Source organism: Podarcis pityusensis (assembly GCF_964106645.2).
Source record: "Podarcis pityusensis genome assembly, chromosome: 1".
NCBI classification, from domain to species: domain Eukaryota; kingdom Metazoa; phylum Chordata; class Lepidosauria; order Squamata; family Lacertidae; genus Podarcis; species Podarcis pityusensis.
The window spans coordinates 27,684,981-27,712,795 of NC_138028.1; the positions used below are offsets into that span (position 1 = coordinate 27,684,981).

General features: G+C 43.3%; 1 protein-coding gene and 1 long non-coding RNA gene across 7 annotated transcripts in view; one reads left to right on the forward strand and one right to left on the reverse strand.

Annotated features, from left to right (window-relative positions):
• LOC308459262 overlaps positions 1 to 21,457 on the reverse strand; it is a 40,755-nt gene extending 19,298 nt beyond the window's left edge. Inside the window, exons 1-2 of the long non-coding RNA XR_013977949.1 lie at positions 21,175 to 21,457; positions 3,138 to 3,257 (exon numbers count right to left, since the gene is read on the reverse strand). This is a non-coding gene — a long non-coding RNA (uncharacterized lncRNA). The remainder of the gene's footprint in view (positions 1 to 3,137; positions 3,258 to 21,174) is intronic.
• Positions 1 to 27,815, forward strand: part of CEP128 (centrosomal protein 128) — a 205,401-nt gene that overhangs the window by 96,035 nt on the left and 81,551 nt on the right. The window lies entirely within an intron of this gene.

Below are 27,815 nucleotides of genomic sequence, written 5' to 3' on the forward strand. Positions count from 1 at the left end.
TGGGGGTAGTTTGTCTGCCTCCCTCTCGCTGAAGACGTTGCTCAGGTCGGCGTATTGTTGGGGAACCTTCCCCTTCTCCGTTACTTCCGTCCCTGCTAGAGTGGCTCTGGCCCCTCCTTGAGCCTCCTGCTCTTTGCAGTGTTCTAGACAATGTGCTGACCCAAAGGAGACCACTCTCTGATGCCAGCCCACTAGCGGATCATGTAACGCTAGCCAGCTCATCCCCAAAATAATGGGAGCTCCTCCCAAGGTAGCCACATTAAACGCTATTAGCTCAGTGTGTCTTGCTACCCTCATTATCATTGGGACGGTCTGCTGGCTGACTTCTCCTCCCAGCAGCTCCCTTCCATTGATCGTGGTCACCTGCAAAGGGTTACTTAAAGGGACAGTCTGTATCTGGTGCTCAGCAGCAAACTCCTTACTCATGAAATTGCAGGAGCTGCCTGAGTCCAATAGCGCCTTTATCTTTAGTGGGTGTCCGTTAGGCAGCTCTAGTAACACCTCTATCACTAGGGCGGGTTTAGGAGGTTCCGGCGTGGGCACTTTCACTGCTCTTTGGCCTGGCTGCTGTGCCCCGACGGTGGCAGCCAGGCGTTGGCTTTTACTTGCTCCGGTACCTTTTCCTCCCTCTCCCCAACAGCTCCCGCCATTCCTTGCCATTCCTTTCTTTGGGGGCAGACTCTGGCAAAATGACCTGGCTGTTGGCAGAGATAACATTTCTTGGCGCCCTTTCCCTCCTTCTTCCGCTCTTCACTGGGCTTTGAAACTGCGCGCGCGCTGTTCCAATCTCCATCGGCTCTCCCGGCAGGAACGGTGGCTCTGGAATCTCTGGAATGCGAAGCTCCCTCCAACGTTCCCCCTTCCCTTCCCGCCTCTCCAAGGCTCTCGCCTCTTGGCGCGCTCCTATGGTCAGCGCTGATTTGGTCAGCTGGTCCATAGACTCCGCCCTGGGCGCCCGGGAAAGTTCGTCTTTCACAGCCGAAGAAAGCCCTTCTTCAAAGAGCATTTGAATGGGTTCCGCCGATAGATCCCACCCCAATTTATGGATCAACATGGTAAACTCAGTCCAGTACTCACGCACAGATCGGCTCCCCTGTTTGCACGCCATTAACTGTCTGCGTACCACTCCCTGCTCAATATCGCTGGAAAACATCAAATCCATTGCACGAAAAAACTTCCTCGTATCCTTCAGGATGTCATTGTTTGTTGCCATCAGGGGCCTCACCCAGTCTTTCGCCCCCTTTTCGAGGTGCCCAATCACAAAAGCCACCCGCGATTCCTCGTCGGGAAAGTCATCAAACTGCAGATTAAGGGCACATTGCATTTCTGTCCTAAAGGCATGATAGTCCTTGGCCTCCCCCCCAAACTTCTGCACCAATCCTGGCAACTTTCTGGCGAGCGGGGTGGTTTTCCCCTTCTCTGCATCTTGAGCCCTCCTCTCCTCGAGCCTCGCCGTCTGCAGCGCTAGCTGGACCTCCAACGCCCTGTACCTTTTCTCCAGGCTTGGACCCGCTCCAGCTCCTGCTTCTCCGGTTCCGGCTGGGTTGCTCATGATGCCTTCTCCTGCACAAACAGCTCACAGAGACTGTCGGAATGCTGTGATGGGACGATGAGCTGCTTGTGCGTAAAATCCAAGTCCCTCAGAGTTTGGTCATGTTTCCAAACCTCTGTCTGTAACGGAGCCCCTTAAACATGGCTCCGTCAGTCGCTTGCAGATTCCGACAGTGGTTGCTTTCGGAATCGCTTCCAACATAAAAGCTCCTTAACGGAAACACGTCTTCTGGACTCCCTGCGTGACAGTTTCCGGCGAGGAGTGGGTGTCCCTACAGGAGGTCCTGAAACCTCCCCACTGTTTTCGCTGGAAGTGTCTCGGAGCCATCCCTCCTGCTCACTTTCCCTCAGCTCAGCTCTTCTCCCCCTACTGGTTCCCTCTTCAGCTGCTGAGTCTCTCCCAACCTGTGTGAGCCCTTCCACCTCCCTTCCTTCCGATGCCAGTTCCCTGACACACGGCTTTAGATGTTTTAGTTTAAAACAGGCATAGGCAAACTCAGCTTTCCAGATGTTTTGGGAATACAATTCCCATCATCCCTGACCACTAGTCCTGTTAGCTAGGGATCATGGGGGTTGTAGTCCCAAAACATCTGGAGGGTCAAGTTTGCCTATGCCTGGTTTAAAACACCTATCAGCTGTATCCATCATGGTCAGGGGTGATGGGAGCAATGGGCAGAGTGTTCCCTGACCTTCCAGATCAAAATGAATGGATAAAAGACGATTCTGTGCATGCCCAGAGTGTTCAGTTCACTTGCTCTGTGGCTCAGTTTCCTGACGGCTCTGTGGTGCTTGGTTAATGGGAGCCAGCGTGCACTTCAATTAAGAGATTTGTGCTGTGCTTTGGTGTATTCTTCAGCGCCCTGCTGAGGCAGCCTCCTGCCTCACACGGAGTACAAAATTCTCTGCCACAGGGTGTGTTGATAGCCTGCAACATTGTTTAATTTAAAAGGGATTAGACAAATTAATGAAAGGATGAGGCTATCTGTGATTACTGTTCATGGTAACTCTGTGCTACCTCCAGGATCTGACGCAGCATGCCTCTGAATACCAGTTACTGAGGAACTACAATGGATGAGGGCCATTGCCTTCATGTCTGGTTTGTGGGCTTCCTAGAGGCCAATGGTGACTCCTAACTGGTCACTGTGGGGACTTTATAGTATTTGATTTCACCCAGCAGGGCTCTTCTTAAGCTCTTAAATGCTGCTGTGTATGCATAGTGGAGAACTGAGCTGGACTTTCTGACATATCCAGACCATGCCTGCTAACTGGGCAATAGTCAATAGTTTGGGATTCGACCTCAGATTGCCTGAGCCAGCTATTGTTTCATCTCCTCCCCCCCTTTCCCCCTACCAATTCTACAAGATCACAAGTCTGGGATGTCATTGTTTTGATGACTTTTTGGTGTACTTTCCCTTGCTTCAGAGATATTTCCAAGGTGGAAGATTTCTTTACCTTTTACTGCGGTTATCTCAAACATCTTGTCCCCCCCCCTTTTTTTACAGATAGCGTACAATGTGTTTCTGTTATCTTATTTTTAATTGAGGGAAGTTAATTTCCAACAGTAAATGAAGGTTTGAAATTCTTACATGATCCTGATAGTTTTCCAGTGTGTATCCTTTTTCCATTCTCCTCCCCTATTGCAGTTCCTTCAGTGGATACCATTATTCCTTCAAACTGTTTTTTTGTTTTTCTAGAACTGAGAAATTCTGTAATCAAAGAACAAGCTGTTAGACAACATTTTTTGGGGGGGGGGGGTTGTGTGTGTAACTTGTGGATTTATCTTTTGACACCCCCCCCCCCGGGTGTGGATTAAGTATCTTTGCATATTTTTAGAGATAGAAGGATTCCCCCCTCCCTGTTGTTTCACTGAGAATACTTAAATTATGTGTATTCTGGCAAACAATCAGCTGTGATTTGCTTCATGCAAATATATGTGTGCGTACCTTTGATGTCTGACATAACCAGAATTAGATATCTCTATCCTCAGGCTGAAGCAGCTGCACACAAAACTTATTTTTCAAAAGCTTTGTATAAATTGACCATTCTTCCCTCGTCTTTAACACCGTGTGGTGTTTTTGCTTTCACAAATATCTGCTGGGGATTTTGAGATAAATCAGAACCTCTCGTCTTTAGTCAGTTTTGAGAACACTATCGTAGGCTAATGGTAGACAGGCCATAAATACCGCTGGACTCATGCTCCTTTATTAAATTGATCTTGACTCTGTCACTGGACCCCTCATTCTCCATCCCTCCATAAAAATGTCCAGCTGACTTAGCCTCTTATTTCCTGCCTTTATTGCCTTTTCAGTGAAATAAGTCTGCTTTTGAGTACCTTGCTTAATGCTGTGTCCCCACCCCCCTTATATTAAACTCTTTCTCATGTGGCCCTCAATCCCCCCCCCACACTTTAGCAGACTATTTGGGGAAGGGCCATAGCTCAAGAATAGAGCACATGACTCATGTCCTGCAAAATTGTAACCTGGAGTTGCATAGAAGTTGAGAGAATAGAAGAATCTTGCAGATTTTTTGGGAGAGCAAGAGTTCCTACAGAATATAGAAAAATAAAACATTGAAACAATGTGGCACAAGGTGTTATGTCTTAAGCTCTTTCATCACGGCATCTTTTCCAAACATCATTAATTGTGCTGTGCTTGTTAGTACTTGGATAGCAATGAACTCCACACCTCAAGGTGACACAAAATGTATGGTAACATATGTTAGGCAGCTTCAGCAAAACCTGTATAAAAAAAGAGTGACCAACTCTCTTTCAGTTTAAATCCCCCCACAAAATTTCCTTGCACCTGGAGTTCTTACTTGGCACAGATAATGTAGAGAAGCTGCTACTGATAAGCCTGAATGAGAGGGTAATTTAGCAAAAGTGATTCAAGTGTGGGTAGAAGATTAAACTAACAGAAAAATAATGTTCTCCAGGTCCAGTTATAACCAATACTAATGTTATCTCATAACAGAATATCACAGTTTCCCATAATTTTGAGTTGTGGAGATTTTACTTCAATAGAACTGCATTTCCCCCTAAGAAATGCTTCATCTGAATCTCCTGAGCCATCTTGAGTAAATTTGATAACCATGAGGCTGAAAGCATCCTTTGGGAATATTGTACCAGGCCACTGGGATAGGCGTTCATCTGTGGTGCGTCTGAGAAACAGTTTATGAGCAGATTCAGATAGGTCGCCGTGTTGGTCTGATGCAGTTGAAATATATATAAAAATAAAGAAGTTGTCCAGTAGCACCTTTGTTGTTGTTGTTTAGTCGTGTCCGACTCTTCGTGACCCCATGGACCAGAGCACGCCAGGCACTCCTGTCTTCAACTGCCTCCTGCAGTTTGGTCAAACTCATGCTGGTAGCTTCGAGAACACTGTCCAACCATCTCATCCTCTGTCGTCCCCTTCTCCTTGTGCCCTCAATCTTTCCCAACATCAGGGTCTTTTCCAGGGAGTCTTCTCTTCTCATGAGGTGGCCAAAGTATTGGAGCCTCAACTTCACGATCTGTCCTTCCAGTGAGCACTCAGAGACCAACTAAGTTTGTTCTTGGTATACGCTTTCGTTTATGAGCACTTAGCCAATATTCAAAGGAGAGAAACATGAAAGCACAGATGTAGAAGGCACACCCATGTAATTGGATAGAACTGTTTTTGTTGGCATCTGTCTGTCTTGGGAAACAATGGAAGAGTGTGCCTTTGGGGGCGAAGTCAAACTGTTGGAGAGTTACAGTGCCTGCTGCAGCTAAAGCAGTGTACTGGATGGTACAGTGCATGTTCTCGTGGAAGGACACAACCCTCTTGTGGAACTCAAGTGGGTATTGTATCTTGTTGAACAGTGTGAAGAGTCCTTTTTGGCTGATGAGGTCAAAGACCTATTGATATAAGAATTAGAGGCCTCAGGTGTATACTTTGAGTATAATATGATTTTAGATGTTTTAAATGTGTTGTTTTAATTCCATTTAACCTCTTAGATTGAATGCATGAAAAGAAAAGATCTGCTCTCTGTGTCTTTTCTAGGAGCCTGCATTTTACAGCCCCTGTGCTCTCTGTCCCATAAACAACAAGGCTAATCTATCCCTAGGAATGCTTGGGGTGGCATAAACAGATGGCTCAAATGGCCTCCAGGATATTGTTCCAGGCCTCTCGTGAATTCACACCAGGGTGTTAAGGATTTCTGATTAACTGCTGCAGCCAATCAGAATTCGTGCCCTGGCTTCGGAAATCTGTTTCGGAAATCGAACAGACTCCTGGAACGGATTAAGTTCAGGAACCAAGGTTCCACTTTATTGCAGTAGAATAAAATACTGGGTCCCTATCTGGATGCTGGGCCTGCCTCTTTATTCCTTGGTTCCATGTTTTTCTTTAATTTTCCCTCGCCTCGATATTGAATCAGAGGAGTGAGGAGCAAATTCTCATGGCACTAGGAAGGTGATGTACAAGGGGCACCTGCAGCTGGTGCAGTGAGAAAATCATGCCACAGATAGAACAATATACAAGTGAAGTAGACAGGGTGGGGGTGAAGAAGAAACTGAGAGCATGAAGTCAAGGGAAAGAGGTAGAGGTAGCATGCAATTGTGCTTTCTTATATATGGGTCTTATGGAAGTGGCCATCCACTGGGACTGAAAACTCAGAACAAAGAGGTGCCAGGAGATTCAAGCTGTGGTCTATCACGGAGATAAGAAAAGCAATAAAGACAACAAGCATTGTGGCAAATGGGTTGTTGGATTCTATCATTAAAGCACACCTTACTTAGCTGATAATTAATATATCAAATCAGATATGCTGTTTGCAGGAGTGCCAACTTCTTACACAGCTGTATATGCTAGATAATGAAACATTCAAACGAGCACAACAAAAATAAAATGAATGGTGCATCCTATCTGAAAAAGGAGGGGTTTTGACTAGCAAAGGAACATCAGTGTACACATAGCTATAATTTCATACAATTTTTGCTTTCCTTGCTTATGTTTCTTGGATAGTACAGTAGTGACTTTCTCAAATTAAAAAAAAGGAGGCTGGACCATTAATGTAGTTATTTGCTAGGATAAGTCATTCTTTTCAAACCTCTGTGTTTTTGTTTCAGACTGATTAGATCCTTCAAAAGAGAGAGATCAATTTGGGCTGGGGTAGATTTTTTTTTTGGTGGGGTGTGCTTGAAAGTGGAAGGTATGCTTCAACTGTCTCGAACCTCTCAAGTTTATCAGATATTCAAAACAAACAAACAACTCCTTAGAAACAGTATACCGGTACCTGTTTGTTCTCCCCTGATTCTAGAGGGACCCCAGAACGTTTGGAAGGTGGTAGCTCCCGTTGTCCAAGATATTTCCCCCCCCCCCCGACCTCTCTCAGGTGAGACAGGGCAAGTGTGCTCCTTCTCCTCAACAGATAAAATTTCCAGTGCATATACAGTGGCACCTCGGGTTAAGAACTTAATTCGTTCTGGAGGTCCGTTCTTAACCTGAAACTGTTCTTAACCTGAGGTACCACTTTAGCTAATGGGGCCTCCTGCTGCTGCCGCACCGCTGCCATGTGATTTCTGTTCTCATCCAGTAGCAAAGTTCTTAACCTGAGGTACTATTTCTGGGTTAGCAGAGTCTGTAACCTGAAGTGTCTGTAACCCGAGGTACCACTGTACCCCAATGTCTAAAGAAAGAGAAAAGCCCACAGTGACTGACCATTGTTCAGTGTTAGCATTTCATGAAAAGGAAAGGTTGTGTTGCATTTGTGTCTTGAGAATCTTTCAGGCAGCCTTTTTATTTTAGTGCCATGTTCAAAACATAATCCTTTAAATCCTTTCCTATGCTGCCAGTTTTATTAATATTTGTTTCTGAAGTAGTCATATGGACAAGAAAATGAAAGCTGTTACTGCTCCGGTATCAATTAAAGCCACATATGTTTACTATCCCCAGTACAAAACTAGTTCACTCCCATTGTGATACAGTAGAATTGTTATTGTTAGGCACATAGGTAATCAAGCAGCATCTACCAGTATGCTCAATAAGTCTAGTTGGTGGGGTGGGAGAGCTGGGAGGGGGGGATGCACCTGGCAACCAATGTGCTGCTTTGGTTTCAGATAGTACATGGGTAAAGGTAAAGGGACTCCTGACCATTAGGTCCAGTCGTGCCCGACTCTGGGGTTGCGGCGCTCATCTCGCTTTATTGGCCAAGGGAGCCGGTGTACAGCTTCCGGGTCATGTGGCCAGCATGACTAAGCTGCTTCTGGCGAACCAGAGCAGCACACAGAAACGCCATTTACCTTCCCTCTGGAGCGTTACCTGTTTCTCTACTTGCACTTTGACATGCTTTCGAACTGCTAGGTGGGCAGGAGCAGGGACCGAGCAACGGGAGCTCACCCCGTCATGGGGATTTGAACCGCCGACCTTCTGATCGGCAAGTCCTAGGCTCTGTGGTTTAACCCACAACGCCACCTGCGTCCCAGTTTCAGCACCCTCTAGTGGCTATGGTTGCTCATTTGCCAGAAGTAATGTATTTAGCGTTAACTCTGGAAATGTATACTCGATTGTGACCAAACTAAGCCTCCTAGAGCAAAATATGCATCAGTATGACCCCCCCCAACATCATAGAATTATAGATTCCCAAGGGTCATCTAGTCCACCCCTGCAAATATTATCATAAAACCTTCATCCCCCCCCTTTAATCAATGATATGAGACTCTGTTTGTGTCCTGGGATTTTTACACTTGTCTACCCATGCGCTATCTGAAACCAAAGTGGTGCATTGGTTGCCAGATGAGATGGCATTTTTTCCAGCCCTCGCACCCCAGTATAGGTCCCAGTACAAGGCACAACAAAGTACACTGATATCTGAATGTTTTAAAAGTCACAAAATCCCCTTTTAGATCTTCAGACTTTCTCAGAATGATAAACGACTTCTTTCTTTTCCTTCTTTACCTTTTCACTAGAAATAGGAAAAGGGGAAGGGCCTTAGTTTAGTGGAAGAAGACGATTCCGGGTTCAATTGTATGTAGTGTTTCTGGAGCCATTTTGCACATTTAATTTGCAGGTGCAGGCCTGGACCTAAGTTTATTCCTGTGGCATGGCTGGATCATTCCAGAAAGATGGAGATGACAGGCTGGTATTGCTGTTGGTACGAAGCCAAGGAATCGCTCACTTGGAGGGTGTACAGTCTGGTTGGACTTTTTCAGTGTTAGGCCCCTAATGGCCCATGTTACCCAGTCCCAGCACTCCCCTTTTCCTTCAAGCCTGCAGACTCTCTGTAACATAAGATGATCTTCCTGCTATCACAACCAATTTTTCACACTCCAGCAATGGAAGATGGACTTTGCATCTCCTCTAGTCACCAGATAACACTATACTATACAATTTGAATTCAATCAAATCTTTTACCTAGACGCTATCCAAACCTAAATCCTGGCTTTGCAGTATTCAAAACCCATCACATTTCTCTTCTGCTCTCTGCCTATCCCAGGAACCTATGTGTTTTGTTTAAGGTTTGAAGCCATTTTAATTTCTCAAGGATGGGGAGGATCTATTGCTTCTTCATGCCAGAACATGATACTTTTAGCACATGGGAGGAGCTTAGTCGGCCTGTAACCTCCGTCTTGGAACTGAATCTACAAGCTGACCTCATAAAGCTTGCCATACTGTCTGCACATGCTATAGGGGCAAATGGGGTTTGTCAACCTGGGAAGGTAGTTCATCTAGGACAAGGAAAACTCTAATCCTAAACCTCCACTGCCTTGCAGGACATCTTCGGCAGAAGAAAAGGCTAAGGAGTAAACTACACAAATCCAGAGTGGAGTCCTTAAGACAGTTGGATGGCACCTTGCACGCCTTCTTTTGGCAACTGCGGCAGCCAAGCTGGTGCCCAATGTATTGCTCTGATTTCCTTTGTACCACGTCAGTGAGGCCAAGAGGGGAGTCTTGCTGTCTAGGAAGCCCAGGACCCATACATACTTCCCAGGCTTGCACACCAGGGAAGTCACTTTGGTGCTGCTAACGCAGCAAAAACAATGTGGTTTGGCTTCACCCATGGAGGCGCATGCCATTGTCTCTTGAGACAGACCGATGCCAACAACTACTTTTGTGACATTTTGGTTGGTTCCAATAAAGGTATTGCCCAACTGTGGATTTTGAAGTTTTAAATATTTATTTTAGTTGGTTAGAACTCTGCTGAATTCTGAAACACGATTAATTTGTCACAGACGAAGCTGGCTGACTTAATTGCTTTTCACGGATGATCATGACGTGTGCTCATAAAGCAAACCAGATTATTTTCTGTGAAAGGAACAGTGAGAGCTCAAAGTTTGAGGGGTTCTGTTTGTTTGCTTTTGGTACAAAGAGTACATTTCAGTTCTTCTAGGTTAAAATTGTGAACCTTCATTCTCCCGCAAAAGAAAATTAATGATGGACGGATATTGACCTTAGTCTCTTGAAATGCTTTACGATTCTTGCATTGCAGAAGCAGTTGCTAAAATAATCACTGATAATTTTGTCTTTACTTAGGAAAACAATTGATATCTCTTCATGTACTCCATAACTTGAATCAAAGCAGGTTTTGTTCAGAGCACTTTTTAAACATCATCTTCGTTTCTGAAAGTGTATGTAAATCTGCTGTTGGATATTTGCTGCAGGGATTATATATTAAAGACATGAGAGCTGTGTGTCCCGTTGATAGGAATTGCCTCCTGACAGAACTGCATTTACTTGTAATTTTGTGCTCAAAAAAGGAACACCACTATGTTGACCAAATAGTTCTGTATACAGTATTCTTAAATATATCTTTAAATGTATTGGTTTTCAGAAATACCGTCTTGAACTTTGCTATCTGCTTCAATGGGAATCCTTTCTTTGCTGCTAGGAAAATGTGAAAAACCCTAGAAACAAGTAAGGGAAGCCTTTGTTTGGTTCCTAAAATGCCCACACTGGCTGAGTTTCCAGGTGCTGGTATAGTTAGGAGATGCAACATGGCCTTCTCCCCTGTAGGCCCAGCTCCCTGATGAAACAGGGAAGATCCATGCTTCAGTGTCTTCTATATTACTAGCATAATGTAATGACTGCCCAAAGCCCATCCAAACTAAAGTTGAGATGAGAGAATATCTGTGACTCACGTCTTCCTCTACCACTACTAGATTCAGAGGCACATAGTGGTGCTGATGTCAGTTGTCCCAACTGCTCATCCAGCCATGCTTTATGGCTCATCAGCATCTAACTGTGTGAAAAGCTGGGAGTTTGTGTACGGCCAAACACAGCAAGGATGAGCAGATAAATAGGGGTGGAGTATGGGTGTGGAGAAAACACTTTTTAAAATGAATTTACTAGACAGAGGGCTTGATTTTGATACAATGTATCAGTACGGGGAACATGTAAGGGTTGTAATACAGTCATACCTTGGTTCCCAAATGGCTTGGCTCCTGAACAAATAGGCTCCCGAACGCCATAAACCTGGATGTAAGTGTTCTGGTTTGCAAATGTTTTTGGGAAGCCAAATGTCCGTTTCGGCTGTCGGCATTATTTACGGGGCCAGTCAGCCAGTCAGAAGCCGCACCTTGGTTTGCGAACGTTTTGGAAGTCAAACGGACTTCCAGAACGGATTGAGTTTGGAAACCAAGGTACCACTGTACAGTGGTACCCCGCAAGACGAACGCCTCGCAAGACGGAAAACCCGCTAGACGAAAGGGTTTTCCGTTTTGGAGGCGCTTCGCAAAACGAATTTCCCTATGGGCTTGCTTCGCAAGACGACAGCCCATAGGGAAATCTCCGGGACAGCGGGGAAGCGCAGCGCGTCTTCCCCATTGTCCTCGGACCTCCTCCCCCGCCCGGCATCGGAACGAAGCTCCGATGCCGGGCGGGGGGGGAGGAACGCCTCCTCCCCCCGCCCAGCTTCGGATGGCTTTCCTGAAGACTTGGGGTGGGAGGAGGGTTTTCCTTCCCACCGCCAACATTCAGAATGCTGTTCTGAATGTTGGCGGTGCGGAGGAAAAACCCTCCTCCCACGCAAGCCCCGGGAACAGAGGGAAAGCGCTGCGCGCCTTCCTCTCTGTTCCCGTACCTGTCCTGAAGGCTTGCGGTGGGGAGAAAAGCCCTTCTCCGCACCGCCAGCCTGGCAAGCGGTTTCCCTAGGAACGCATTAATTGATTTTCAATGCATTCCTATGGGAAACCGTGCTTCGCAAGACGAAAAACTCGCAAGAAGAAAAAACTTGCGGAACCAATTAATTTCGTCTTGCGAGGCACCACTGTACTACGTATCTGTAGGTGACTAACAGTTGGCTGGCCTGGGGAAAACTGGGTTCTTTAAATACTGAGAAAATTGTAAAATTACACTTTTGATTGGCTTGTGGGTAGGAATTATTGAGCACTCATTGGGCAGGAAAAGTGGCCTGATGTAGGGGAGAATTCTGTGCCACTCAAATAAGAGTTATTATTACTATTACTATTTTATTTATTAAATTTATATACAGTCCTATACCAGCAGGCCTCAGGGTGGTTCAGACTGGTTGCAGGATAGGCTGGTTGGGACATAAATAGGCCTGTTCTGCTAGTGTTGAGAGAGACTGGAAGCAGAGATGAAGAAGAGGGAAACTGGCTGAGGTGAAGAAAAAAATCTGAAGAAGACGGTGGAAGCTTGGATCTGAAGCAGAAACAGGTGGACTAAAGGCAAAGCTAAAGCTGAAAACTGGCAGTGAAGCCATTAAGGGCATTAATCTTTGAGGAGAATTCTGCAAGGAGTTTCCGGAGTTGATGTGAGTAAGAATTGTCTACAGACCTGGCTCAAAAGAAACCAGCCGGCATCAACTACGTAGCGATGAGATGAACTGGGGAAGGGGGGCTAAAGTTAATGGGTTTATAAGTTAAACAGAGTTAGGTTTTAACTAGGTTTTACCAGCCAGCTTTATGTAAACCTCTGTAACCATCAGCAACCTTACTGCAGCAAATATAAATAAATCTTCAAGAAACAGTAACAAATGGAAGTACAATGTGCAATTCGCCTTATCATACCTTTATAAAGAATATGTTGTTACTTTTATTTAATTGTAAAAACATGTCTGGCTGGCACACCTACTGGGATATAATTAAAGGTGTTGGTAAACAATAAAGTGCAGGCATTTGGTTGTAGTAGTAGGAAGGTGAACCAGCAGTGGTGAATAAAAGCTGGTTTTCCCCCTATAAAAAACAGGTGGACGTCACTGCAATGGGTATGAAAGAAGCAGAGCAAAAAACAAGGAAGAAAAAAGGGGGAACAAAGGGGATTACAGGGAGATAGAAGGGGAAAGGGGAAAAGTGGGGGGAGTTTAACAAGGGTGGTGCTGCAGAGAGAACATGCCATGGGGCAGAAAGGTGGGTTATAGAAGACTGTGGGTTAAAAGAAAAAATCAAGCTAAAATTGTAGCGAAATATGCTTTTTCACAGTTAATGTTATGATATAGATTTTTTGAGTTATTAAAAATGTAGAAGTGTTTTGAGTTGTGCGCCTTGGAATATATGGTATAACTGACTACCGTATTGTTCGCTCTATAAGACGCACCAGACCATAAGACGCACCTAGTTTTTGGAGGAGGAAAACAAGGGGGAAAAAATTCTGAATCTCAGAAGCCACAACAACAAGAGGGATCGCTGCGCAGCAAAAGCAGCGATCCCTCTTGCTGTTCTGGCTTCTGGGATAGCTGCGCAGCCTGCATTGGCTTCATAAGACGCACACACATTTCCCCTTACTTTTTTAGGAGGGAAAAAGTGAGTCTTATAGAGCAAAAAATACGGTATTTCTTTTAGCTTTTTTTGTAATACGTTCGCCTCTGCAGACTTTAAAAAAAAAAAAAAAGGTTATTACAAGAAATGTGTGTTATATTTTCCTGTCTCCTGCAAACAGATGGGTGGACTGGACTAATGTCCGAACTTGATATGTAGAGTTGCGTCATGAATGTGCTTCCCAGATTTTATTGGTCTATCTTAATCTGCACAAGAGGTGTCCAATTACAAAGGATCCAACAAACAGAACATTTCAAACATGTGTTTTTTATGTTCAATCCCACATATTGCAGAAGAAAGACTTGGATCTGTTTGTAGTCTCCAAAAAAAATTCAGACGCTAAAAAACACATCACATTCCTATTCTTTTACTCACTGCCCCCAGTCTCATTCTGTAAATGACAAAGCACTGCCTGCCATTTAAATTGTACATTTATTTCACAGTTAGCTGTTTCTGTCCACCCACACCTTGTGCACAAAACTGAGTTCCTTTTAATCCTGCATTCTAGTTTGGCAGCCTTATTTTTGTAACATTCAGTTTTTATCAAATGGTTTTATAGCATTCACAGGGACTGTGGCTTCCGTTCCCACAAATATAGTCATAGGGTTTGTGCTAATTATTTCAAACTTGGAAGTAAAGAATTAGAAACTAATTTTTTTAAACCAGTTTTGTTATGCGCTTTGTCTGTTTCTAAACTTAATGTTCCTGACCATATTCTGCGCTGTTCTATCCACACGGCTTAAGTTCACTTTTTCTTGCATAAAGGTAATAGCTTTCTTGGTTGTGCCTCTGGTTGGAAAATACTAATAGGTGGCGAAGTAGCCACTTAGTGCAAGCTATGAGAGCTCTTTGACAGTGCAATGGACTCCCTAAGAAGTTGGTGGGCTCTCCTTCCTTGGAGGTTTTTAAGTGAAGGTTGGATGGCCATATGTTGTAGATGCTTTAGCTGAGATTCCTGCATTGCAGAAAGTTGGACTAGATGACCCTTGGAGACCCTTCCAACTCTACAATTCTATGAGTCTATGATCTTCAGGTGTCCGCTATCAACAGAGCCCATTGCCTTTCATTTATGCAATTAGCAGCATCTGATTTTACTGTACAAGAGAGCTAGAAAAGAGGATTACAAAAAGTCACCGAGGATAAAGCTATCAGTGGCTACTAGCAACAATGGATATGTTCTGCCTCCATCGTTGAAGGCAGTATGTCTCCAAACTCCAGTTCTGGGGATTCACAAGTGGGAAAACAAACCCCTGCTATACTCAGGTCATACTTTCTGACTTCCCTTAGGCATCTGGTCAGTGTTAGAAACTGACATATGAAAGCGAAGAACTAAATGGCACCTTAAACCTTGGTTACTGGTGCAACAACAAAATGTCCAGCCACACTTTTTATAACAAGAATACAAAGCTGAAAATGAATGAACTGCAGCTAAAATGCTATGTTCATTTTTCACATGGTCTAGTCCTTTCCCTGCCCACCCCCCTAATACTCTTAAGAGGGTCTCTTTTTCCAGTCTTCAGAGAGTATCTAGAAGTGGGGAGACAGAAAAAGGTCCTCTTTTCCTTCTACTCTGCAGTTTTAATCTGAAATCTTAGGTGCAGTACTGCGCCCAGTGCTCAGAAACTGCTCACTTTACTGAAATTCCCTGTTGCAAAATGCGCCTAGAACAGTGGGAGCTTTGAACACTAAATCTGATGGGCCACTGTGAGAACAGTACATTGAACTGGGACCTTGCTGGTGAAATGCAAGTAATAAATTTAATAATAATAGCAATAAGAAGATGGGCTATTTGTATGTTTTACGTTCTAACCGGGGATCACAATTTGTTTCTCTCTAACAAGCCACAATTGTTGTTGTTGTTGTTTAGTCGTGTCCAACTCTTCGTGACCCCATGGACCAGAGCACGCCAGGCACTCCTGTCTTCCACTGCCTCCTGCAGCTTGGTCAAACTCATTTTAGTAGCATCGAGAACACTGTCCAACCATCTCGTCCTCTGTCGTCCTCTTCTCCTTGTGCCCTCCATCTTTCCCAGCATCAGGGTCTTTTCCAGGGAGTCTTCTCTTCTCATGAGGTGGCCAAAGTATTGGAGCCTCAGCTTCACGATCTGTCCTTCCAGTGAGCACTCGGGGCTGATTTCCTTCAGAATGGAGAGGTTTGATCTTCTTGCAGTCCATGGGACTTTCAAGAGTCTCCTCCAGCACCATAATTCAAAAGCACCAAAAACAAGCCACAATTGTTAGCCAATCTAAAACCATAGTTCATTGTTGACTTGTTGATTGTGGCTTGTTCAGGAGCAACAAACTATGATCCCTCTGATTAAGATGTAATGTGATTTGATAGCTTCCTGCGTTGTTTTTCCAGCTGCTGCTAGGAAGAGAGTGAAAAAGCTGGAAAGCTGATCTTATCAGTACATGCAAATGTGGCCAATGGCAGAATGCTTTAAAGCTGGCTTTCAGTAGTGTTGACATCTGATAATGGAGGAACTGTGTAAAATTCCTCAAGATTTCCTGCTTCTTGAATTCTGTAGTTAGTAGTCTGTTAACCTATTATATTTGGATTATCTCTTAATCCTTAACTTCTGTTGTAATCAGGATGCACACTGCTTAGTCAGCATTCCATGTTAGCTGCTTTCCAAGAACTCATGGAATCATTACCTTGACATATCTCCTTGTTTCCCAAACAAAGAAATTCGAGTAAGTCTATTAAAAAAACAACTGTTTTATTGACTTGAGGCCATGACCTTATACATCACTCTGTCCTCTTTTGATCTGTTCCCCTCAGTTTACATTTGTGAGGCATTACCAGGTGGTCATGTGTTTGCTATATGCAAGAATAACTGTAAACTTCCAACTCTGTGCTTGAGACGGTTAATCCATCACACTGACAAAATGAAATTTCCTGGTGATAGCTTCCCAAAAAACGGGGAGATGAGACAACAGGAAAAGTCTTGAGAGGATTACTCAACACTTCTACAGCATATGAACATTTCTGTATTGTTAGGAAATGAATCCTGTATTGGGGAAAGCAGTTCACAGTGATACTGATGACAATTGAAATGAAACATTGAATCTTTAGTATGCTAGCAGATAAGCTTTTGCACAGCTATTGTCAGCAGCCATCTGACAATAATGCCATCTGACAATAAAGCCATCTGACATTCAAAGTGAATGCGGCTGCCTCTGAAAAACGCCTTCCAAATGTTTGAAATACTGTGGTACCTCGGGTTAAGTACTTATTTCGTTCCGGAGGTCCGTACTTAACCTGAAACTTCTTAACTTGAAGCACCACTTTAGCTAATGGGGCCTCCCGCTGCTGCTGCGCCGCCGGAGCACAATTTCTGTTCTTATCCTGAAGCAAAGTTCTTAACCTGAAGCACTATTTCTGGGTTAGCAGAGTCTGTAACCTGAAGCGTATGTAACCCGAGGTACCACTGTATGTGTAGCAGTAAATAAGATGCCAAACATAAGAGCCTGCTAGATCAGGCCAGTGCATCTAGTCCAGCATCTTGTTCTCACAGTGGCCAACCAGATGGCAGTAGGAATCCCACAAGCGGAAGTAGATAGAGAAGAACACTCTGTGGTTTCCAGCAGCTGGTATTCAGAAACATTACAGCATGGGTAGGCAAACTAAGGCCCGGGGGCCAGATCCAGCCCAATCGCCTTCTAAATCCGGCTCGCGGACGGTCCGGGAATCAGCGTATTTTTACATGAGTAGCATGGGTAACGTGTCCTTTTATTTAAAATGCATCTCTGGGTTATTTGTGGGGCATAGGAATTCATTCATTCTCCCCCCTTCAAAATATAGTCCGGCCCCCCACAAGGTCTGAGGGACAGTGGACTGGCCCCCTGCTGAAAAAGTTTGCTGACCCCTGCATTACAGCCTCCAACCGTGGAGGCAGAACATAGCCATCATGGCTAGTAGCCACTGATGACCAACTTCTCCCTGAATTTGTCTAATCTTCTTTTAAAGCCAGGTTGGCAGCCATCACTGCCTGCCATGGGAATGAATTCCATTGTTTAATTTTGTGCTACATGAAGAAGCACTTCCTTTTGTCTGTCCTGAACCCTTTGACATTTTGCTTCACTGGATGTCCCCGAGTTCTAGTGTTATGAGAGTTGGAGAAAAGCCTTTCTGTATCCACTTTCTCCATGTTATAAACTTCTGTCACATCATCATTTGTGGCTTAGGGCCCTTGTATCTATGGGACCGCCTCTCCTGGTATGCCCCTCAGAGGACCTTAAGGTCCACGAATAACCATAGTTTAGAGGTCCCGGGCCCTAAGGAAGTCAGACTATCCTCCACCAGGGCCAGGGCCTTTTCAGTGATGGCTCCGACCTGGTGGAATGCTCTGTCCCATGAGACTAGGGCCCTTCAGGATTTAACCTCTGTAAGACAGAGCTATTCTGTCTGGCCTTTAATTTGAATTCAGCCTGATCTTTTATTTCCCTTCCCTTCTCTTCCCTCCCCCTCCCCTTTTATGAAGGTCACCCACTCTGAGACCCCACAGCTAATTCTCCCCTGACCTCCTTGCTGGCCCAGGTAGGACAAATTCAGCCAGCTCGCCCTGGGGATTATTTAACTGATTTTATATTTTTGAATTTTATTGTTATTTATGTTTTTATACTATATTTTATGCTGCTTTTATAATTAAGTGTTTTAAAGTGTTTTTAATTGGTTGTTAGCCGCCCTGAGCCCAGTTTTTGAACCAGGAAGGGCGGGGTATAAATAAATAAATTATTATTATTATAATTATTATTATTAGTCTCTCACTTGTCTTTTCTCCAAACTTAAAAGACCTTGTCAGTTTTATGTTGAATGCAGTAATCTAGAGGATTCTTTTGAACTGTGGAACAGTAGAATCATCTCTCTACTGCCCTGGTGGGAACCAGATATGATATCTTATTTATGCTTTTGATATTATCCCAGGTGTTCTGTGGTTTGTGTGTGTCTTAATTTAGGGTATGGGGATTATTATTTTTTCATAAAGGGGGCTGGGAGAATGCGTTAATTAGGTCTCTGTGAATCTGTGTCAATAATAATAATAATAATAATAATAATAATAATAATAATTTATTATTTATACCCCGCCCATCTGGCTGGGCTTCCCCGGCCACTCTGGGCGGCTTCCAAAAGAATATTAAAATACTATAATACATCAAACATTAAAAGCTTCCCGAAACAGGGCTGCCTTCAGATGTCTTCTAAAAGCCTGGTAGTTGTTGTTCTCTTTGACATCTGGTGGGAGGGTGTTCCACAGGGAAGGTGCCACTACCGAGAAGGCCCTCTGCCTGGTTCCCTGTAACTTGGCTTCTCGCAGTGAGGGAACCGCCAGAAGGCCCTCGGTGCTGGACCTCAGTGTCCGGGTAGAACGATGGGGGTGGAGACGCTCCTTCAGATATACTGGACCAAGGCCGTTTAGGGCTTTAAAGGTCAGCACCAACACTTTGAATTGTGCTCGGAAACGTACTGGGAGCCAATGTAGGTCTTTCAAGACCGGTGTTATGTGGTCTCTGCGGCCGCTCCCAGTCACCAGTCTAGCTGCCGCGTTCTGGATTAGTTGTAGTTTCCGGGTCACCTTCAAAGGTAGCCCCACGTAGAGCGCATTGCAGTAATCCAAGCGGGAGATAACCAGAGCATGCACCACTCTGGCGAGGCAGTCCGCAGGCAGATAGGGTCTCAGCCTGCGTACCAGATGGAGCTGGTAAACAGCTGCCCTGGACACAGATTTGACCTGTGCCTCCATGGACAGCTGTGAGTCCAAAATGACTCCCAGGCTGCGCACCTGGTCCTTCAGGGGCACAGTTACCCCATTCAGGACCAGGGAATCCTCCACACCTGCCCGCCTCCTGTCCCCCAAAAACAGTACTTCTGTCTTGTCAGGATTCATCCTCAATCTGTTAGCCGCCATCCAACCTCCAACCGCCTCCAGGCACTCACACAGGACCTTCACTGCCTTCACTGGTTCTGATTTGAAAGAGAGGTAGAGCTGGGTATCATCCGCATACTGATGAACACCCAGCCCAAATCCCCTGATGATCTCTCCCAGCGGCTTCATGTAGATGTTGAAAAGCATGGGGGAGAGGACGGAACCCTGAGGCACCCCACAAGTGAGGGCCCAGGGGTCTGAACACTCATCCCCCACCACCACTTTCTGAACACGGCCCAGGAGGAAGGAGCGAAACCACTGTATAACAGTGCCCCCAGCTCCCAGCCCCTCTAGACGGTCCAGAAGGATGTTATGGTCAATGGTGGGCATGAAGCTCTTATGTAAGATGGCACCCATTGTTGGTTGGAGAAAACAAGCTTGAGAAAAGGCTTAAGCTGGGTAAACCAATGGCCTGCCTTGGTATAACACAGCTTTATGTGCTTACGCACATTTTTAAAGAGAAGCCTCTGATGACGATGCTCAATTTCTACCAGTGTTCTGTTTATTTTAGGAAGGGGTAGTTCAGACTTAGCATTTTATCTATGCGCTTCTGTAAGAAACACTTCATAAACATCTCAAGGAAGTGTTGGAAGTTGCCATTATAGCTGAAATGTGTCTCCTGACAATTTCTTAGAAACCCCCTTTGAGGTTTCTTGATTTCGTCCCAAAAGCGTTTTTGCACATCATGAAATATGCCTTTGAGGTTCTCTGGCACTATTCCTGCACATGTGTCAACACTGCTATTGCAGAATAAAAAGCGGGAGAGAATTGATTTTTAATTGATGTGCTCGTTCTCCAGCCTGCTGGTTTTGCATTCATAGTGCAGAGATGGTTGTGTTGGTTTTGTTTGCATTTCCAATATTGTGTTTCACATCTGGAAATCCTTTTGACGTAGTTGGTATAATCAAATATCAGAATTTAAGATCAGAAACGTTTCTATTGTCTAGTGCAAATGTATCATCTCATGATCTCTGTGACCACAAGGGCTGTAGAGAAGGAGGGGAAGGATTCAGACCAGCTAATCACCACTGCCAGCAAGTGGATATCATTATTCTCTGGCTGTCTCCGCTAAGGAGGCCCTTTAACTTCTGGAACTTTACTTGCTGATCTAGAATTTCTGTACTGGATAGTGTGGGTGTTTAACTAGGCCTCCTGCAAAGGTTAAACCAAAACGATTAGCTTTTACTATAAAATTTTATAGGACAGCAGTTTACTAATCAGTTTTTTTTAATAAAGTTATTTTTTTAAGGTGATAATAAATAAATAAATAAATAAATAGGCAGGCAGTTTGAACAGTTAACCATAAAAGCAAATGAAAAATAGCAGAAAAAACCCCCACATTCATTTAAATCTAATCTAGATGTTTTCCATTTCTCCTCGTTCAGCTTTGGATCCACTGCAGCCAGCGATGGATTTATGTATAATCTAAACAAGCTATAGCTTAGGTCCCCACTCTCTTGGGCCCCCCCAAAAAATTTAAAGGAGGAAAAAAACGATGTACATTTCCAAAATATAAGATAAAAAAACAAATAAAATAAAACCTACATGCAGCAACAGTATGTATTAATAATTATTTCACTATTAATGTACTTCTTCTTAATTGTATTTCACTATTAATATACTTCTTCATAATTGTATTTCAGTTCAACAATTACTTTGATAAAATACATATTTTGCTATGTGCCAATGGCTTTAGATACATACTAGGTCCATAAACTGCCATATAGCATATATTCAACACACAAAAAACACCGACAATTTGTTCTTGACAAAGGACAGCTGGACATATAAAGGCGCCCATTACCTTCAATAGCTTAGGGCCTCATCAAACCTAAATCTGGCCCTGACTGCAGCCCTTTCATTCTTGGCTTTTCCCCCCTTCTGATTTCAACTTGTTCTTCCTCAGCTCTGACTCCAACATCTGTATTTACATGCATTATTTCTACTCCCCCTCTCAACCTCTTACCCGGTAAGAAGGGCACTAGAGTTCCGTTTCGGTTTCTGAATTCCACAAATTGGTTGTGTTTCTTCTTTCTTCCTTTTAGATCTTTGGCTTTGTTTCCCCTTTAGGCTTCAGTTTGCTGGGTGGAACGTTTAAATCTCCTGTTTGACCTTCCGAACCTCCTTCTGAGAACAGCCTCTAAAACAGAAAGCTGCAGTTCTGCAACTCCCCATAATACAAAAATGGCTGAAAACATTCCATTCCTTCACACTCTCTTAGCCACGGTTGTTTTATCGGAAGTGTCTTGTAGGCTTTGCGTTTTCCTTCCTCCTCAGCCCTGCACAAATTGTCTCTTTAGAGTTAATTGTGATGTGGTGACATGTCTGTTCTTAGGGTAATGCTAACTAACCATGGTTAGCTTTATCTGTGGTTTGTAAAGTAGCTTCATACCCTGGTTTCAAATCACCTTAAGTCTTAAACTCTGTGGAGATGTTGCATCGCACCATGATCGCGAGCCCTTTTCCTGGGATGTTATACCCAGGTATTTAAAAGATGATGCCTGTTCAATAGGTCAATTATCAATTCTCCATTTGTGTCTCATTCTTTTTTTAGAGAACACCATGACTTTGGATTTGCTATAGTTAATTGTTAATTGTTCAGCATTACAATAAACATGTTTCCTACTAAGGAGTTAATACAGAAGTTGAATAAAGTAGGCGCAAGGACGCAGCCTTGTTTAACACCTTGGGAGGTTTGGATTTCCTTGGATAAATGGCCCTGTCGGTCACACCTAACCCGGACCCGTGTGTGATCACAGTCAGCCCTCTCACTAAGTGAAGTGGGACTCTTGTTTCAAGTGGAATGGGGTGAGCAATGGAGCAGGGATGGAGGAAGGAGGTGCAGTGGGAGCGGGTCACCCTGGGTGTCACCACTGGGGGGGGGGGTTTACAAAATGCCAGGCCACACTCACTGTGGGGCCTGCAGCGTGCCCGAGTCATGCATCTCTCCTGGGAGTGACACCGTGGCTTGGACGCTCACAGGCTCCGCACTGCCCCAAATGGTCTGCCCGCCACTGCCCCCTCAGCTGTAGGGCGGCAGAGTAGGAGGAAGCAGGCAGACTCTTCAGAGGCCCCGCGGAGTGTCCTGCCCTGGCTGGTATGAAATGCTGGTATGAATTTTCATCTGTTGTAGTATTTTAACTTCTAGTATGTTTTAATGTAAACCACTCTGAGGTTTTATTACAATCAAGCAGTGTATAATTTGTATGAAATAAATAAAATAAATATTCTTATTACTTCTTAAATTTGTATGCTGCCCTTCATCCATAGATTTCATGGAGGTTCACAACATAAAAATTCAAAATAAGAAACACTAAATACATAATGAAAATAAGAACAAAAGGAAACCAATAATCCCCCATCCCACAACACATTTAAAAAGGAATCGGATATTAATCAGCCAAGGCCTGGTTGAAGAGGAGCATTTTTGCTAGGCACCTAAAGGTGTATAATGAAGGCACCAGTTGAACCTCCCTGGGAATAGAATTCCTCAAACGGGGCCACTGCAGAAGAGTCCTGTTCTTGTGTTGCCACCCTTTGGACATCTTGTGGGGGAGGCTGGGTTGGTTTATATCAGTGGTGTCAAAGAGGGCCAGGTTTGATGAAGTGAAGGGCCTTGAGGTCCGACCAAAGTTGTTAACCTTTTTTAGGGTTGACGTTGTTGAGGTTTTTTTAGGATTTTACCCCAGGAAATAAACTGCAACATGGGCCGGATTAGGCCCCCATGCCTGGTTTATATGGAGAGAGGTGGTCCTTGAGGTATTGCGATCCTGAGCCTTAGGTCATCAACCTTTCTAGACCCATGGGCTTATTTGCCAACTGGATAATCTGTTGTGGGCACCTGTCTGTCTGTCTGTCTGTCTGTCTGTCTCACCCCACCCACCCTGCCAAAACCAAGCATATGCCACAACCTATTGTATTGGCTAAAGTAGAATGCTTTTTTCAGCAGGGGAAGGGAGAGAGGGGAAGGGACAGGAGGCACTCTGAGGGCACTTATATGCCCACAGGAGCCATGTTGAAAACCCATGATGATCCTTGAAATGGAGATGGGATGTTATTTGCTTCTCCACCTTAGATAGCAAAAGTCTGTGGGAAGGCCCTGACCAAAGTTATTGATAAAAAGCAGGAGAACTTGCTCAAGAGGGAGGAGTAAATGAGTGTATAAGCCTGTGGGCTTCTTATGCTCTCTTTAGCATGGTTCAGAATTCAGGAAACATTATGAACTGGTTTTGACATAACGCTAAACCATTGCTGTTTGGGAACTGCATTTAGTTTTAACTATAGTTTTAACAACAACAACAACAATAGTATATCTGAACAAGCCAAGGAGATAGGAATGAAGAAGGCTAAGTTTCATTCATGTAGCACACAAGTTACTTTGGATCACTTTTGTGAGCAAAGCGACTAACAATTATTATTATTAGTGTCTATGCTGGGCTTAATTTTTATGTATAGTGCATAATTGTGGTTTGTCAGATCCAGACTGTTCTGCACTGCAGATAAGACGTTGGTTGTAAAGCTGAGTAAATCTGACAAGGAATGGTAATAATCACAAATATTGACATCAAGATAGGAACTTTTCTAATTATAATGATAGATTGGGGAAAATGTTTCCTGTGTTTGATGAAAAATTATGTTTTGAACTTTTTTTATCTTGTTAGGATAGTTGAGCTTGCTCTTTAAATGTGTAGATGGAGATTTATTTGGGATTTTTGGCTGCTGTGTGTTCTAAACTTTGCCAAATTAAACTTGTGTCCACAAAGTACTAGTGGTGTGGAAATCAACCAAACTATTTGCAAACTTCCATTTAGTGTCTTATTGCAGTGGACAAGCAGAGATGTCAGTTCCGGGTACATTTTGCTTAATTACTTATTATTTTCTGGGTTGTGGCGTGGGGTGCTTTTTTTTGCTACTTTGTTTAAAGGCAAGTATGAATGCTTCTGTGAAAAATTAAAGGTGAGCTGTCTGATAAATTTATTTTGATTTTTTCTTTCTTTCCCTTATATTTATATTTAAGGTTTATCTTATACACATGGCATACTAATGGTGAAGGTAAATGGTTTGCCTAGTTTTTAGCTTCTTTTAGCAAAGTGCATGAATATAATCAGCATGAATGGTAACTTTCTGCTAGTAAATAAAAACACCTTGGTGAAAACAAGAATTTGAATAACATTGACATGACTTACTGTTTTCATCCTATTTCACATTTTTGTATTTTTTACCTTGTAGGCATCATATTTATGTCTGCTGAAGTATAGAATTGTCTACCTGGGCAATGTTTTAACTACTTGTGGAAATGTTTTCCAAAAAGGCCAGCACCCTCTCATTTTAAAGAAATAGGGAGTCAATACTGTCCTGCTACATAAAGAAAATAATGGATGGTCCACTTTATGCTGTTCTCTTTTGAAATTAATCATATACATAAGATAAGAAGGTTGCATGTGATATCTAAAGGTGAATATTGTATAGTATTCTGTTTAATAAATTCTTATTAAGTGTATTTTAATGACAATGTAGTATGTTTCATGGAAAATTAAGGCTGCAGCCTAAAACACACCTACTAGGGAGTAAACCTTGCCGAGCTCAGTGGGACTTATTTCTGAGTACTGGTAAGTGTGCTTAGGATTGCTCTGTAAGTGTAGAGCAATAGTTTCAGATCACTGGTGATGGACTGTGGCATGTGAACAGAACCAAAAAGCCAGTAATGTGCAAAACTCCCAAGTCAGCCTAAGTGAAACTAGGAGGATTAGAGATGAAAGACATATGTAAAGCCAAGGAGAAACCCATTACATTTATATAATATATATATATATATTATATTTATTTCATACTGATTTAAAAGTATGGTGCTACTGCCTCTCATTTTCTGCTAGCCAGACATTTGTCAGACCTGTTTTGCAGTAGGGATATCTTTTGGTTATAGCTGCATGCTTTAATACATTATCAATGGCCATGCTTTTTTATATTCTTAACATCCTTTTGTAATGGAAAAGCTTGATTAAATATTTTGCCTTACAATATGGGAACTGTAAGTTCCAATGCTTTGTCTGGTACCAATTTCCACCCCCTTCGCTGCCAGTGTCAATCCCGAGAAAGCATATCCTGAATGTTTTAATTATAGCTTTGGGAACATAATCCCAATTCTTAGAAAAATGGTTGAGAGCGCATTTGTTTTTCTTTATAAAGATTATTTTTTTTAACAAAAGCAGCCTCAATTAATTTGGTGTGTTTTCTTTCTATTACTACAGATGCATTGGTTTAGATCTGGCTAGTAGTACAGAACCTTAATTAACATATTCAAAGTTAAATAAAGCTGTATAACTCTCCATAATTGGGAAGCTGCTATACTTCAAGGTCAGATTTTTATGTATCTCTCTATGGATTAAATGCCTGCTGCTTTTAATTTGGACAAATGGGAATTGTGAAAACTGCCTATAAATCTCAAACACCTGCCCAGCTGGATATGTGAACAGAATTTAAGACCTTTCTTTTAAAAAATCAGTTGTGACTTGCTTGTCCTGATTTCTACTGAAATCAGAGCCAATATTCAAATTTTAATTTCTTCTGAAAAATCCTGTTTCTCTTTCATAGTCCACTCCCCATTCCTCCCATCCCTTCTTTCTTTCTTTCTTTCTTTCTTTCTTTCTTTCTTTCTTTCTTTCTTTTCCTTCCTTCCTTCCTTCCTTCCTTCCTTCCTTCCTTCCTTCCTTCTGATAGACCAGTGATATGTTTCCCCCATTGTTTCCCTTGAATGAGGAAATGTTAGGCAGAAATGTGAATAAACATTTACTCCCTGTTTATGGAGTTTTGGAGGCTTTTGTTTTGTTCTCTTGGTTGCTACATGCTTGCTCTTGCACAAACCAAATTAAGTTCACAGTTACCTAGGTTTTCCTGTTGTGCTCATTTGTCTCCCTGAACAAATTGCAAATCTTTAATCTTTGTAAATATTTTTGTGTATCCTCCTTCCTAGTAGAAGGAGAGAATTAGGATTCATCCTTCTACATTCCAAACTGTTTCAACTGTGTCTTCAGAGGACACAATTATGGGGCTCACAATTTCACCCAGTCGCCCAAGCAGCCATTTAAGGTGTAGATTATTTTCTTCTATTTGATTAACTAGCACCTTTGTGGGGTGGAGGTGCTTTCCTGACAGGGGAGTCACTGCTGCCTACCAGTTGTTGTTTTGTGTTGGGGGGGGGCAAGGTAGCAGAGTTGGAACTGGATTGGTTCAGTTGCGGCAGAGTTGCCTGCAGAGAGTTTGCTGTTGTAATTTCCATTCTTCTTGGGCCTGTGGCTTTCTTCTTGTCTCTGTCTGGGGAGGATGCATACTAGGTAGAGTGATGTCATGGAGACATTCTGTTGTTGATCTGCCTTTACTGGTGCCTTGGATAATATAGGAGATCGTTGGCTAGTGGCAACATGATGGGTGGAAGACTGTTCCATGATCGATGGTTCCTGCAAGCATAGTGGTATGCACTGTTACATTCTATCTTGTTTCTACTCCTATTGTTTCGCATTTGACTTTCCTGCTGGGAAAACCCTACTACAGTGTAGCGTCAAAGCCATGGCACAGTGGTAACTCTGCTAGCAGGGCCAGACGACCAGGCTATAATAGAAAATGGATGGATTATAGTTCAAGTTAGTCACTTTTGCTTTTGATGCATAACTACTGTTTATGCCCCTTAAACCATTTGGAGCTGCTTTTTCTATGTGCTATAAAACCTAGATAGCATCTTAAAAAGCAGAGACATCACCTTGCCAACAAAGGTCCGTATAGTTAATGTCATGGTTTTCCCAGTAGTGATGTATGGAAGTGAGAGCTGGAACATAAAGAAGGCTGATCGCTGAAGAATTGATGCTTTTGAATTATGGTGCTGGAGGAGACTCTTGAGAGTCCCATGGACTGCAAGAAGATCAAACCTATCCATTCTGAAGGAAATCAGCCCTGAGTGCTCACTGGAAGGACAGATCGTGAAGCTGAGGCTCCAATATTTTGGCCACCTCATGAGAAGAGAAGACTCCCTGGAAAAGACCCTGATGTTGGGAAAGATGGAGGGCACAAGGAGAAGGGGACGACAGAGGACAAGATGGCTGGACAGTGTTCTTGAAGCTACAAACATGAGTCTGACCAAACTGCAGGAGGCAGTGGAAGACAGAAGTGCCTGGCGTGCTCTGGTCCATGGGGTCACGAAGAGTCGGACATGACTAAACGACTAAACAACAACAAATAATTCCGAAACTTCTCTTTATTTAGTAGAAAATCTTGGATGGACTTTGCACTTCTGAAGGGGAAAAGTATTTTTAGTACAAAGTCTTGGACTTTTTTGCTAAGTCAAGTCCCTGAATGATACTATATTTCTTCAGCAACCGCAAATGCAAACATTTCCCTGCAAAATGTGCGCAAATTAAATTGAATTTAATACACGTGTTTCAGCAGCAATTGACACAAACTTATTTTTAGTTCTATAGCCACCTGAGAAATATAACCAGCATGCATTTCCTGCTCGAAGCATATTGAAATAACAATGCAACTAGCTTTAGAATATTAAAAGTTGATTTTCCTTATTTGGCCTCACTGCAGAGCTTTTCTGAGACCAAAAGGCAAAGC